The sequence below is a fragment of the Mus musculus genome, chromosome 16, assembly GCF_000001635.26.
Source record: "Mus musculus strain C57BL/6J chromosome 16, GRCm38.p6 C57BL/6J".
Taxonomy (NCBI): domain Eukaryota; kingdom Metazoa; phylum Chordata; class Mammalia; order Rodentia; family Muridae; genus Mus; species Mus musculus.
In genome coordinates this window covers 86,219,839-86,233,224 of record NC_000082.6, presented here as the reverse complement: position 1 = coordinate 86,233,224, position 13,386 = coordinate 86,219,839, and positions in this window count along the sequence as shown.

Below are 13,386 nucleotides of genomic sequence, written 5' to 3'. Positions count from 1 at the left end.
AAGTGTACTGTATCTTCTGTTCATGGTTAATGGTGGAAGTCACAATAGCATTTAAATGACCTACACATTTGCATAGGCAAGTATAAATCACAGTTCAGCAGGTTAGAGATCCTTAGATAAAACATGGTTTGCCAAGGATAAGAAATGAAGTTCTATGTTTTCTTTGGATAGAGACTATAAAGGGCATACTTCAGAATACTGAATAACTGACCTTGTGCCAGCATATGAACTTTGATAGAAGTTTGTGTTCTCCTAAGAACCATCTCATTTGCGAACATATACGAGGATGCCTTTTAAATTTCCTATTTGAGTTACTGAAACTCATTAAGAGTTATGTATCTTACTACTCCAAGAAAAAATATTTCCATCATAACAGGTTTAACAAAAATGTTGAAAGTATGGCAGTATTTTCATGTGGTATACCAATTCCATGACTGTTTCATAAGCTCAGATGTTTGTAGTGTGATGAGAATGTTAAACCACAACTGATAAATTGAAAAGGCCAATGGAAAAATCTCACTTGTGTTTCTGAAACATGCCAACTGTTTACAATCACATGTTATAATTCCCGAGTCAGATTGCCATATCACATAATTCTGTGCACTTCACATGGAGTCTGCAGACTGAAGCAACTTCCTGCCTGCATAACAGTTAGAGTTTAAAACAAAAGCCATAATATAACACAAAGCTATGCAATAAGAATCAAACTACATCATTTCACATTTGAATCTTAGTGAAAGAATAATTATATACTTGCCCTTCCTAGATGAAGTGTTAAATATGACCAGGTATAGCCATCTCTAATCTAATATTAAATAGACATAGAATATCTAGAGAAATAGAAAATAAATCTGAAAAGCTACCTACCTGTATATTAATGGTGATTGGTCTAATAAGTGAGATGATTGGAATTTTACTTTTCAAGACTTTTAGTGTTTATTTCTTTGTCCTTTGCACACCTATTACTTTAGGAACTGGGTATAGAGTAAGAGCTGTCATCTTTTTAAACTTTTTTTTTTTATTTCATGGCTTGGATTGTGATCACTGCAGACAGAAACTTAACTCAAAAGAATGCAACTTCCACACAACATGACAAACCATCAAACAAGAAACACCTCTCCTTCCACTGAAGTGGTGAAAGCACTTCTGACAAATAAGCACAACATGACATTTAACCTCACAGAACTGATAGATATTTATTGTTATTTTTTGATGACACATAATATTTAATAGTTAAATTAAAAAATGTTCTTGGGTAAAATCTCCTAGGTTTTTGAGTCAATCATTTATCAGAATATAATAATATACTAAGCAAATTTTTTGTATTTAATTATTTTTATTGTTTATTCACTTTATATCCAGATCACAGTCCTCTCCTCCTAGCCCTTGTACAGGCCTTTCCCCCATCCTCTATCCCCTTCTCTCCTATGAGAATAGGGAATTCCCACCTTCTTCCCTTTATCACCTCACTGATGTATCAAGTCACTCTAGGCACATCCTCTCCCTCTGAGGCCAAACAAGGTGACCAAGTTAGGCAAAAAGGATCTACAGGCCAGCAACAGATTTAGGGACAGGCCTTGCTCCAGTTGATAGACCCACATTTAGACCAAGCTGCACATCTGCTACATATGTATGTGTGGGAGGGGGCTTGGTCCTGCCTATGTATGGTCTTTGGTTGGTGGTTCAGTCTCTGAGAACCCCCAGGGTTCCAGGCCAGTTGACTCTGTTGGTCTTCCTATGGAGTTATCCTCTCCAGGACCCTCTAATTAACAAATTAACTTCTTCCATTCATCTGTTATCTATAACTCTTGCTACAATAGCATAGGAAATATGTTTGATAGTCACTGCTTGCTGAGGTTAGCAGAAATATTAAAATCATTGTGTCTCTGTCTCTCTCTCTGTCTCTCTCTCTGTCTCTCTGTGTCTCTCTCTGTCTCTGTCTCTCTCTGTCTTGTTCTCTCGCTCTCTCTGTTTTGAAAATAGAGGACAAAATGATTTTCTGAAGGAAACAAGTAAGGGTTGAAGCTCCTGAGAGGAAACATGAAGACAGGGTACTTCTTAAGACCTGTGACAAATTCAGCCACTCATTACTACATATAAGGAAGTGATCTCTGCTATGGAAGTAGGGTCATAAAATAGAAGAGAACAATTACACTGAACAAGAAAATATGTCATGACTGCCATCATTAGAAATGCTAGAAACAACTGGATGGTTTTAGATTCTTTGTCAAAGATCAAGTGACCATAGGTGTGTGGGTTCATTTCTGGATCTTCAATTTTATTCCATTGAACTACATGCCTGTCTCTGAAGCAATACCATGCAGGTTTCTATCACTATTGCTCCATAGTAGAGCTTGAGGTTAGCGATGGTAGATGCTTCAATCCTATTTAGAAGGGGAAACAAAATGATCATGGGAGATAGAGGGTGGGCAGGACTTGTGAGAAAGAGAGGAGGGGGAGGGAACAAGAAGGGACAGGATCAGGTGTGGGAGGAGATGGGGGAGAAGCACAGAGGGACAGGAAGTTGAACAGAGGTGTGTAGTAATGGGAAGGGAAACTGGGAGTAGCCAACAGAAAGTTCCAGATGCCAGAAAACAAAAGACTTCCAAGTCCCAATGGGGGACATTAGCTAAAATGCCCAACAAAGGGGAGAGAGAATCTATAGAAACCATATACAGAGGTTAGACATGGCCCCCATTTGAGGGATGGGACCACCTACTCTTCTCAAAATTTTAACACAAAATACCTCTTATCTAAAGGAAATTCTGAAGGAAGGCCACCCAGAAACTGTTCCACCTGGGGATCCTTCCCAACTGCAAACACCAAACCCAGACACTATTGCTGATTCCAAGAAGTACCTGATGATAGGAGCCTCCTGAGAGGCTCTGCCAGAGCCTTACCAAAACAGATACGGATGAGCACAGCTAACTATCAGACTGAGCACACAGGGACCCCAATGAAGGAGTTAGGGGAAGGACTGAGGGAGCTAAAGGGGTTTACCACCCCATAGGAAGAACAACAGTATCAACCAACCAGACCCTCAAGAGCTTCCAGGGACTAAACCACCAACCAACGAATACACTTGGAGGGACCCATGGCCCTAGCTGCATATGTAGCAGAGGATAGCCTTATCTGGTATCAATGGGGTGGGAGACCTTTGGTCCTGTGAAGGCTAGAACCCTAGCATAAGGGAATGCTAGGTCAGTGAGGCTGGAGTGGGTACATGGGTGAGTGGGGAACACCCTCATAGAAGCAGGGAGGAAAGGGGACAGGATATGGGTTTTTGGAGGAGAAACTGTGAAGGGGGGGGTAGCACTTGAAATGTAAATGAATAAAATAACCAATAAAAATTTTAAAAAGAAAGAAAAGTGTGAAATTTTCAAAAAATTAATTGATTTGGAAAAATATCATACTGTGAAGTAACCCAGACTTAGAAAGATAAACGTTTCATGTTCTCTCAAAAATAAATAAATAAAATAAAAGCTAGAAACCTCAAACAAGGCAGCAATGTCTGATAGGTGCTGCAGATGAGAGATGGGTGATGGTGGTAGACACAGGGATGGAGGGTACTTTCCTTTAGAATAGGAAATAGGAATAGGAAAGTCTTCACAGTATTATACACACTATTAAAAGTAGGCTGCAAGCAACGCAAATGGGCAATGATCGGGGTATCTGAGAGCACAATGCACTCAACTGTGGTTACAAAATTGGCAAAACTTTATTTTACAAAACAAATATGCTCACAATCAAACATCACAAAGCACAATGGCTGAAAATATTGAAACTTTGTAACTGTAACAAATCAAAAAACAAATCAGTATCTCAGACCTCATGGCATGTAGACAGTAACTACGTAAGTCAGTACAGAACAGAGTCTAGGCAGAGAAAGGCACCTCTAGTCTGCCCTAGGCTCTCATTCAAGAAACTACTCCAAGTTTACAACTTGCAACTGTTGCTTATTGTTTCCTACAAATGAACTAGGATAAAGCTGACCAAATGAGACAGCGCAGAAAATGACATTTGTAAGCACAGATCTCTATTTGTTCTATGTTAGTGGTCAGAAGATCCCTGATAACGGTATGATGAAGAATGGATGCAGGTGAAGGCCCCAGGCATAGTTTAGGTTTCTTGCCAGAGACTCTTTCAAGTATTCAGCCATTTGTTTTAAGGATGTTTTAATTATCTCCTTTATATTTGAGATTATAATATAATTACGTAGTTCTTCTGTTTCCTCCTCTGAACCCTTATATCTGATTCTCCTTACTGTATTTAAAATTTGTCACTTTTTAACCATTAATTTTGGTTACATACATATACATAGATTCATATATGTTCCTAGATTTAACCTTCTCAGTCTGCATGTCAGTGGAATGTATGTTTTCAGGGCTTACTATTTTTTAAAGAGATTTATATATTGTCCACAGCTAGTTTTGCTTGGTTGGACTGATATTTCTTTTTTTTTTTTAACATTTAAGGAAATATTTTTTTCTTTTTTTTTTAATTAGGTATTTTCCTCGTTTACATTTCCAATGCTATCCCGAAAGTCCCCCATACCAACCCCCCCCAATCCCCTACCCACCCACTCCCCCTTTTTGGCCCTGGTGTTCCCCTGTACTGAGGCATATAAAGTTTGCAAGTCCTTTTAAGTATATACTGATTTTCTATTTTCATCCAAAACTACCATGTGTTAAGCATAAGTACAAATGAATAACACTGTCTTACATTCAGAGTTCAGAATGTTCAGCAACACACTGCGAAAACCCAAAATGTTCTTCATTCAATATTATGAGTTTTAAAATGGATATTGAATGCTTGAGAGTCTCCTTGTAGCAGTGGGGCATCCTACACAAACATTGTAGAGCTGGCACAATAGAGAAATGATGTTCATTTTGAGGCATACGGCTCCTACCAAGGGGGAACACTATAGTAGAAGAGGAGGCAGATAGAACATGATGCTGAAACTTGAATACTCTGAGGTCACACAGTATGACAGGCATGAGAAGAGTATCATAGCTTACTATGCAGGTTTACTCAGATCCAACTTATTGTCTTACTATCTTGTAAGCTCTGAGAGAAAAATTTTCAAAATTGATTATTTCACAAACATATTAGGGAATCTCAATATGGGAAGAAAATTCAAAATATTCCTACTGAATCTGTATGCTCTTAGAATGTGCCATTATCTGAGGAGAATGAGAACTTAGAGTCAGATAGGCAAGCACACCACTCTCTATGACTATTTTCAGATGATCTTACACACTCAGCATTTCTGGAACTGAATCCTTGAGCTGAGTAAAACTTTGTGGATGTAACATGAGCAGTCCTTCATAACCTGCTGGCCATGAGATGCCTAGTTTTCAGAATGTTTTCCTTCTGCCCTTCCTCTTCTTCTTCATGGTCATTTGCATGAATCCTACATGTATGTTGGCTTTGGCAAAATATGCAATCTAGTATTACTATCACTCTACTAATTATATGATTAATAGAAACATTTTCTTCATCACAGAACAGGACACAAGTAGCCCTTTAACTTGTCTGAAACACTGAGTTTATATTTGTGTGGTACACAGAACTAGGAAAATATCAATGCAGAATGTGAGCATCGCTAATAGGCCTACTGAGGCTCCCTTTTGCACACATGAAAAAAAAAAAAAGCAGCGAGTTCACTGCTACTTCCTGCCTCCTCTTCAGGCACAATCAGCTTCTTTCCAGGAACTGTGTCAGGGATTTCAGAGTTCTTCCCATGCTTGTGTTAAGACCTGACTTTTACCTCTAAACAACCATGTTCACATCCTGCTGAATACACAGATGCTTCTGAAGATAATAACTAGAAATCACAGTCACTGCAGTTCTGGTGTTTGACCCAACAAGGAGTCTACTAAACCTCAGGATGTGATAGCAAAAGGCATTGAATGTAAGTACATGGAGTGACTATTGGAAGTTTTATATGAATTATATAGGGTAAAATGTGAACAATTAAAGACAAACACAAAAATAAATTTAGTACACATGTAAACCATTAAAAAATTGAAAATTAATCCTAAAGAGTAAATAAAAGATATCTTAAAACTAACTGTGTAAAATGCATGGGTCAGTGAGTTATATTGATCTAATGAAACATGAGATTAATCTTTGGAACCAACATGGTGAAATTCAGGAAATGACTCCTGTAAATTTTCTTCTGAGTTCTGATCCACACCTTGTCCATAGCATGCATGCATGCATGCATGTGTGAACTTGAGTGTATATGCACGTCCATGTACACACACACACACACACACACACACACAAACACAATTTCTCTGTAATGTATGACAGAAAAAATAAATATAAAATTAGCAATAAAATGAGTTATATATAGAATTTTATTATTATATTAAAAGTAAATGATTAGACACATCAAATCAAAGATAATCAGATGGTTCAGTTAAGTATATTCTATTCAGATAAGCAATCAAACAAAGATGAATTTCTGTGTGTCAGTGAAGATGTCAAAGCTGCGGAACCTGTCTTACCTCTATAATGAAAGAGTCCACTACAGTACTAAACATGACCATCATCTGAAAACATATGTTTGCTGCTCAAGTCACAATCTATGCAATAAAAATATAATTTAAGCCTTCTGGTCCACTCCAGCACTGGGGTGCCTTCCAGAGGAGTCTCCGGAAACCTGCAAGGACCCACACAGGATCCCCCATGGAATCTTAAGACCTCTGGTGAGTGGGACACAGTGTCTGCTCCAATCCAATCACACGGGACCTGAGACTGCATTAACTAGGGAAGCAGATAACCCGGCCTGATCAGGGGCACAAGTCCCTTCCTGTCCACTCCAGCACCAGGGTCCCTTGCCAGCAGAGTCTACGGACACCCGCAAGGACCCACACAGGATCTCCCATGGGATCCTAAGACCTCTGGTGAGTGGAACACAACTTCTGCCAGGAGGCAGGCTCGAACACCAGATATCAGGGCACCTTACCTGCAAGAGGAGAGCTTGCCTGCAGAGAGTACTCTGACCACTGAAACTAAGGAGAGATTTAGTCTCCCAGGTATGCTGATAGAGGCTAATTTAATCACCTGAGGAACAAGCTCTAACCAGAAACAAGTATAACAACTAGCTTCAGAGATTACCAGATGGCAAAAGGCAAAGGTAAGAATCCTACTAACAGAAATAAAGACCACTCACCATCATCAGAACACAGCACTCCCACCCCACCTAGTCCTGGGCACCCCAACATGCCCAAAAAGCTAGACCCTGATTTAAAAGCATATCTCATGATGATGGTAGAGGACATCAAGAAGGACTTAAATAACTCACTTAAAGATATACAGGAGAACACTGCTAAACAGGTAGAAGACCTTAAAGAGGAAACACAAAAATTCTTTAAAGAATTACAGGAAAACACCACCAAACAGGTGATGGAATTGAATAAACCATCCAAGACATAAAAAGGGAAGTAGACACAATAAAGAAACCCCAAAGCGAGGCAACGCTGGAGATAGAAACCCTGGGAAAGAAATCTGGAACCATAGATGCGAGCATCAGCAACAGAATACAAGAGATGGAAGAGAGAATCTCAGGTGCAGAAGATTCCATAGAGAACATCAGCACAACAATCAAAGAAAATACAAAACACAAAAAGATCCTAACTCAAAACATCCAGGAAATCCAGGACACAATGAGAAGACCAAACCTACGGATAATAGGAGTAGATGAGAATGAAGATTTTCAACTTAAAGGGCCAGCAAATATCTTTAACAAAATTATAGAAGAAAACTTCCCAAACCTAAAGAATGGTGTGCCCATGAACATACAAGAAGCCTACAGAACTCCAAATAGACTGGACCAGAAAAGAAATTCTTCCCTACACATAATAATCAGAACAACAAATGCACTAAATTAAGAGAAAATATTAAAAGCAGTAAGGGAGAAAGGTCAAGTAACATATAAAGGCAGGCCTATCAGAATTACACCAGATTTTTCACCAGAGACTATGAAAGCCAGAAGAGCCTGGACAGATGTTATACAGACACTAAGAGAACACAAATGCCAGCCCAGGCTACTATACCCGGCCAAACTCTCAATTACCATAGATGGAGAAACCAAAGTATTCCATGACAAAACCAAATTCACACATTATCTTTCCACAAATCCAGCCCTTCAAAGGATAATAACAGAAAAAAAACAGTACAAGGACAGAAATCACGCCCTAGAAAAAGCAAGAAAGTAATCCCTCAACAACCCAAAAAGAAAACAGCCATAAAAACAGAATGCCAACTCTAACAACAAAAATAAAAGGAAGCAACAATTACTTTTCCTTAATATCTCTTAATATCACTGGACTCAATTCCCCAATAAAAAGACATAGACTAACAGACTGGCTAAGATACAAGGACTATGACTGCAGGACCAGCCAAGAAGGAAAGGTCTTTATTTATTTCTGCATTGTCTCTCTAGTCAAATAACTATATGTACATTGGGTTGAATGTGAAATATTCCCCAATTATTCATGCGTTTGAACACTTTGTTCTAGCTGATAGAGTTGTTCAACAAGATTGTGGGATCTTTAAGGGTTAGCAGATTCACTGGAAGAAATAATAAATAGGTACAAGTCTTCAGATTTTATAGGGCTAGACTCATAGCCTTTTTAAACTCTGCTGGTGGAATATGGCTGCCATATGGCCAACTGGCCAGCAGCTCCTGCTACAATATCTTCCCCATGGTGGACTGTATTCCCATAAGCCAAAACCCTTCCCCCATGAAATTGCTTCCTATCTAGTCACTAACAAGATAAATAACTAAGGCATAGGTTGAGAAATAACATGTAGTGCTGGAAATGAAATATCATCACAAAAGTCTTGAAACCCACCCTAGTTATTTTGACTGATAGCCAGATATCATTTTGAATCTGATAGCTGGCAGAGAAACAGGAAGTCCCACTGTCTTGATTGGAAATTAAAAGTACAGTTACTGAAACTACGCACTTTAATTTGCTGAAATCATGAGTTTTCTATTTTAACGATAGAATTTTCACTATCTAAGAAAAGAACAGCAAAAAAGTTTCTCCACACTATATTCAATTATTAAAAAATGAGCTCTCATATTACATTTAGTCAAATATTTGAAGCTTATGTATTTGATTTAATTAAGTCAAATTATGATACACCAAAAAATTATTATAACAGTTTTCTTCACCAAGGCATAAAATGTCAGTGATTTGTGAAATAGCCTATTAGATAGTGCTGTTGTTTATTTATGAAATGCTTTAAATTCTATGAGTTTAGAGGCCTGTTTCCCAAGGTCTACTGTTGAATGGGGGTGAAGCTTAAAGATGGAAGCCTTCTAAGAAGTTTGTAGGCTTTTTGGGACATATGCTGAAAGAAATCATGGAACCCAAGTCTCCTCTTCTCTTCTTGTTTTCTTCCCCACCACAAAGAGATTAATTTTGTTCTAATTATCACATAATCTCACCATGGGCCTAAAACAACTGGAATATACACTTGGAATTTTAAAGTCTGTGAGCCAAAATAAGTCTTTTACTTTATATAGCTCGATTATCTTCAGTGCCTCTCATTCTAGCAATATAAAGCCAACTAGTGCACTTATTTTTAAATCTATAGCTGTAGATGGAAAGATAGCATAAGCATGTAAAAGCACATATGGTTACCAAGAATTCAAGTCAATAAGCAACGCACAAACATATTTTTAGGTCACACATTAACAGGACATATTTGGAAACACCCAGCACTTTAAATAGATATGTTTTAAGGCAATTTCTCTTGTGCTATTTTATTAGTTACATGGAGTACAGTTAGAAACTTATAAAAACTCCCAATCCCTTAATATCCTGATGCTGCTTGTCTGGCCTCATCAATGGTTCTTACTCACACCCATGCCTGATGAAGCCAGTCATTTTATGTGAACTCTATTCTGGGATCTCATTCCTTCCCATCACATTCTAGCACCACACCTGCCTAGTCAGACTCTCATTCTCTGATCGGTTTCACCATGTGTTTTCAGTGTGTCAGTCCTCTGGAGGCTGAGCGTGGCTGGGGAATGTTTCATCAGCCTGCTGATTGGCAGAAATTCAGGTCATTATTCAATCTCAGCTGTTCTCCCAATGTTCTTTAGAAAGTTATTTTTGTAAAACCCCAATGACATCCGTTATTCAACCCCTAAAGTCTAGTAACTTCAAATCACTCTCACTCTTAAGACCTTTAAAGTTTTTCTTCTCTGAAAAGAAGCAAGCAAACAGAAAACAAAAACAAGACAAAAACCTAACTAACCAAACAACAACTACAACAAAGTAACGGTCTTGAGTGGTGGACACATTCTGACAAACATTGTACCTTGTTCCCTTCTTTCTGTCTCTCTTCTCTTCAGAGTCATCTCAGATTAGTTCCTATATCGGTCTCCATGTTTGCAGATTTTACTTCATGTTTGTTCACTATGACAAATGACTTTTCCCGGGATACATATGGAATATTGACTCATTCAAGTGAGAGATGAAATGACAGATATAAGAATGGATTCTTTGGAAGTCCAGTTTAGCAAATATGGTTATTATAGTTTTTTTTACAAAATGTTTTGTGTAAGCATGGGTAAACTCAGATATAGCTCTACCACCTAGAAGTCCGTATGTTCATTTATAGAATTCTACATGACTAAAAAATTCCATTCTGGTCAATTGATTTCCCTTACAAAATTTTGAGGAGCCAAGGAGCCTTCTGAGGATATTTTAAAACTCCATAAGCTTCCTTATCTTTTATCCTTCCTCCAAGAATTAATGGCGATATGCCAGTCATTCTGTAAATTGCCATGCTGCTCTGACCTAGATGTCAGTGGTCAAGTCCAACTCAAAAGGAAACAGCTACTAAGCACAATGTCACTACCATCACTTTCTTTTTTTGGTTTTATCTTTAACTCAGCTTTATTAGCTTTTTGAGAATTTTATAAAATAATTTTTTGCTCATATTTTTTCCTTGGCAATTTCTCCAACATCCAAAACTCCTCCTTCCCTACATAGCCAACTTCGTGTCTTCTTTTATTTATTTTTTTCTCCATCAAGTACAATTCCTTTTTCCCATATATTCTTAGATGCGCTGCCTTGTGCTGGAATGTGGTTACCTTACTAGAGAGAGTAAAATTAAGCAAAATTGACCTCTCCTTTCTCAGAATCTATCAATTGCCAATAGCTCTTGGGCTATGTGTTAGTTTGACTTCATGCCAACTCCCCATTTCATGCTAGGATTTGGTCTCATTTGACAGTATACTTACATGAAGATTCTGCATGGTGTCACAGTCAGGGGGAGCTCATAATGAATTTAATTCAAAATACAAAATAAGATTTTATTTTAAGAAATCTAGGATACAACCCACAGACTGTAAGTAGTGTAACAAGCAGAAAGTCTGAAGTGAGATGCTTCAGTTCTACTTAGAAAGGAAAAGAAAATAACCATGGGAGGCAAAAGAGGGGGGAACCTGAATAGGAGAGAGGAGGGGGAGGGGAAAGCAGAGACAGAATCAGGGATTGGGGGTGGGGGTGGGGCAAGAGAGAAGCCCAGAGGGCCCAGAGAATGAATGGAAATAAGCAACATTGGGAGGGGTACCTTCTAGAAAGTACCAGAGACCTTGGAGGTGAGAGATTCTAAGGATTCAGTGGTGGTGACCTTAGCCAAAATGTCCAACAATAGGGAGAGAAAACTTGGAAGTATCCACCTCCAATATATAGACAGGGCCTCAAGCAGAGGGACAAGGCTACCAACCCACAGTCAAAATTTATGACCCAGGACTGTTTCTGTCTAAAAGAACTGCAGGGACAAAAATGCAGAGGAGTCTGAAGGATCAGCCTAACTTGGAATCCATCTCATGGGGGCACACCAAGACCTGACACTATTACTGCTGCTATGATGTGCTTACAGATGGGAGCCTGGCATGGCTGTCCTCTGAGAGGTCATACCAGCAACTGACTGAGACAGAGGCAGATACTTATACACAACTATTGGACTGAAGTTGGGGACCCCTATGGTTGGATTAGGGGAAGCATTGAAGAAGCAGAATCGGAGAGAGACCCCATAGGATGACCAGCAATCTCAACTAACTCAGACTGCAGAGAGCTCCCAGAGACTGACAGTAATCAGCAGCACACACCGGCTGGTCCAAGGCCCCTAGCAAAACTATAGCAAAGGTCTGCCTGGTCAGGCCTCAGTCTGAGAAGGTGAGCTTAATACTTGAGAGCCTTGAGGCCCCAGGAAAGGGGGAGGTCTGGTGGAGCAGGGGAAGCACCGTCTCTGAGGCAACACAGGAAGAGGAGTGGGAAGTAGAACTGTGGGAGAGGGACTGAGAGGGTGGGGCAATGTCTCAAATATAAATAAATGGAAGGAGGTGGAAGAGGGGAGTAGGAGGAGGAGGAGAACGAGGAGAGGCAAGGAGGATGAGGAGGAGAAATCTGATGTCTGCATTAAGCAAAAGTCTAAATTGAACCTAGTGTAGTGATTCTACACTTGGACGTCAGAAGTAGATAGATATCTGGATGTTTAAATCCAGCCAGTGAGTTCCTGACAACCAGGGCTACATACTCAAAACCTGTCTTAAGGGAAAAACAAAAAACAAACAAAAAACAGTTTTAAGAATAAACTCACTTCACAATTCCCAAGTACTCTAAATTACAAAAGACAAAGGGAGAATTTGGAAAAGGAGACTTTCTTACTCTTCGTTGTGGCATTGCAACTAGCCTTCCTCGCCACCCTCCTCAGCCACAGGGCTATTTGGCCCTGCTCCAGCTTTATCAGTTGAGAAAAACAAGAACACATTTTCTATCTCATTTGACTTTTCCAGGATCTGTGCTTGCCACATCCCTTCTTGTTTGAGTTAATCACAAGGGTGGGAACGTAGAAGATTCCAGATTTCAACAATTACTCCTTCATCCTCACACCCATGAGGCAAGTCTTGATAGATAAAGTCATGTTCTGCAGCACAAGGGAGATTCTCTCAGCCAGCTTTAGGAGAAGAAAATGACAGGGGATATGAGCACTGAGTGTCACTTTTCCTTTCGCGTGTCTGAATAAGAAAATGTGTAGTTAATAAATCATGGTCTTCATGAGAAAAGATTTGATCACTTTTCAAACCTTTCTTCACTCAAACGTAGTTATTAATTGAATCAAATATACAGACAGTTTAGAAATAGTTGAGTATGTTATTTTCTCTACGACACAATTTTGACTATTGTCTTGAAAATACTTTTTCTGGGCATCTTAATTTTAAGAGTAGAAGATGTCTATGCTTGAGTAAATTTATCCATCGTCTATGCTTGAGTAAATTTATCAGTTGTCTTATTCTAGGAAACTAATCTCTGATGATTGCCAAATTTATCATTCAGTTAGTCGGTA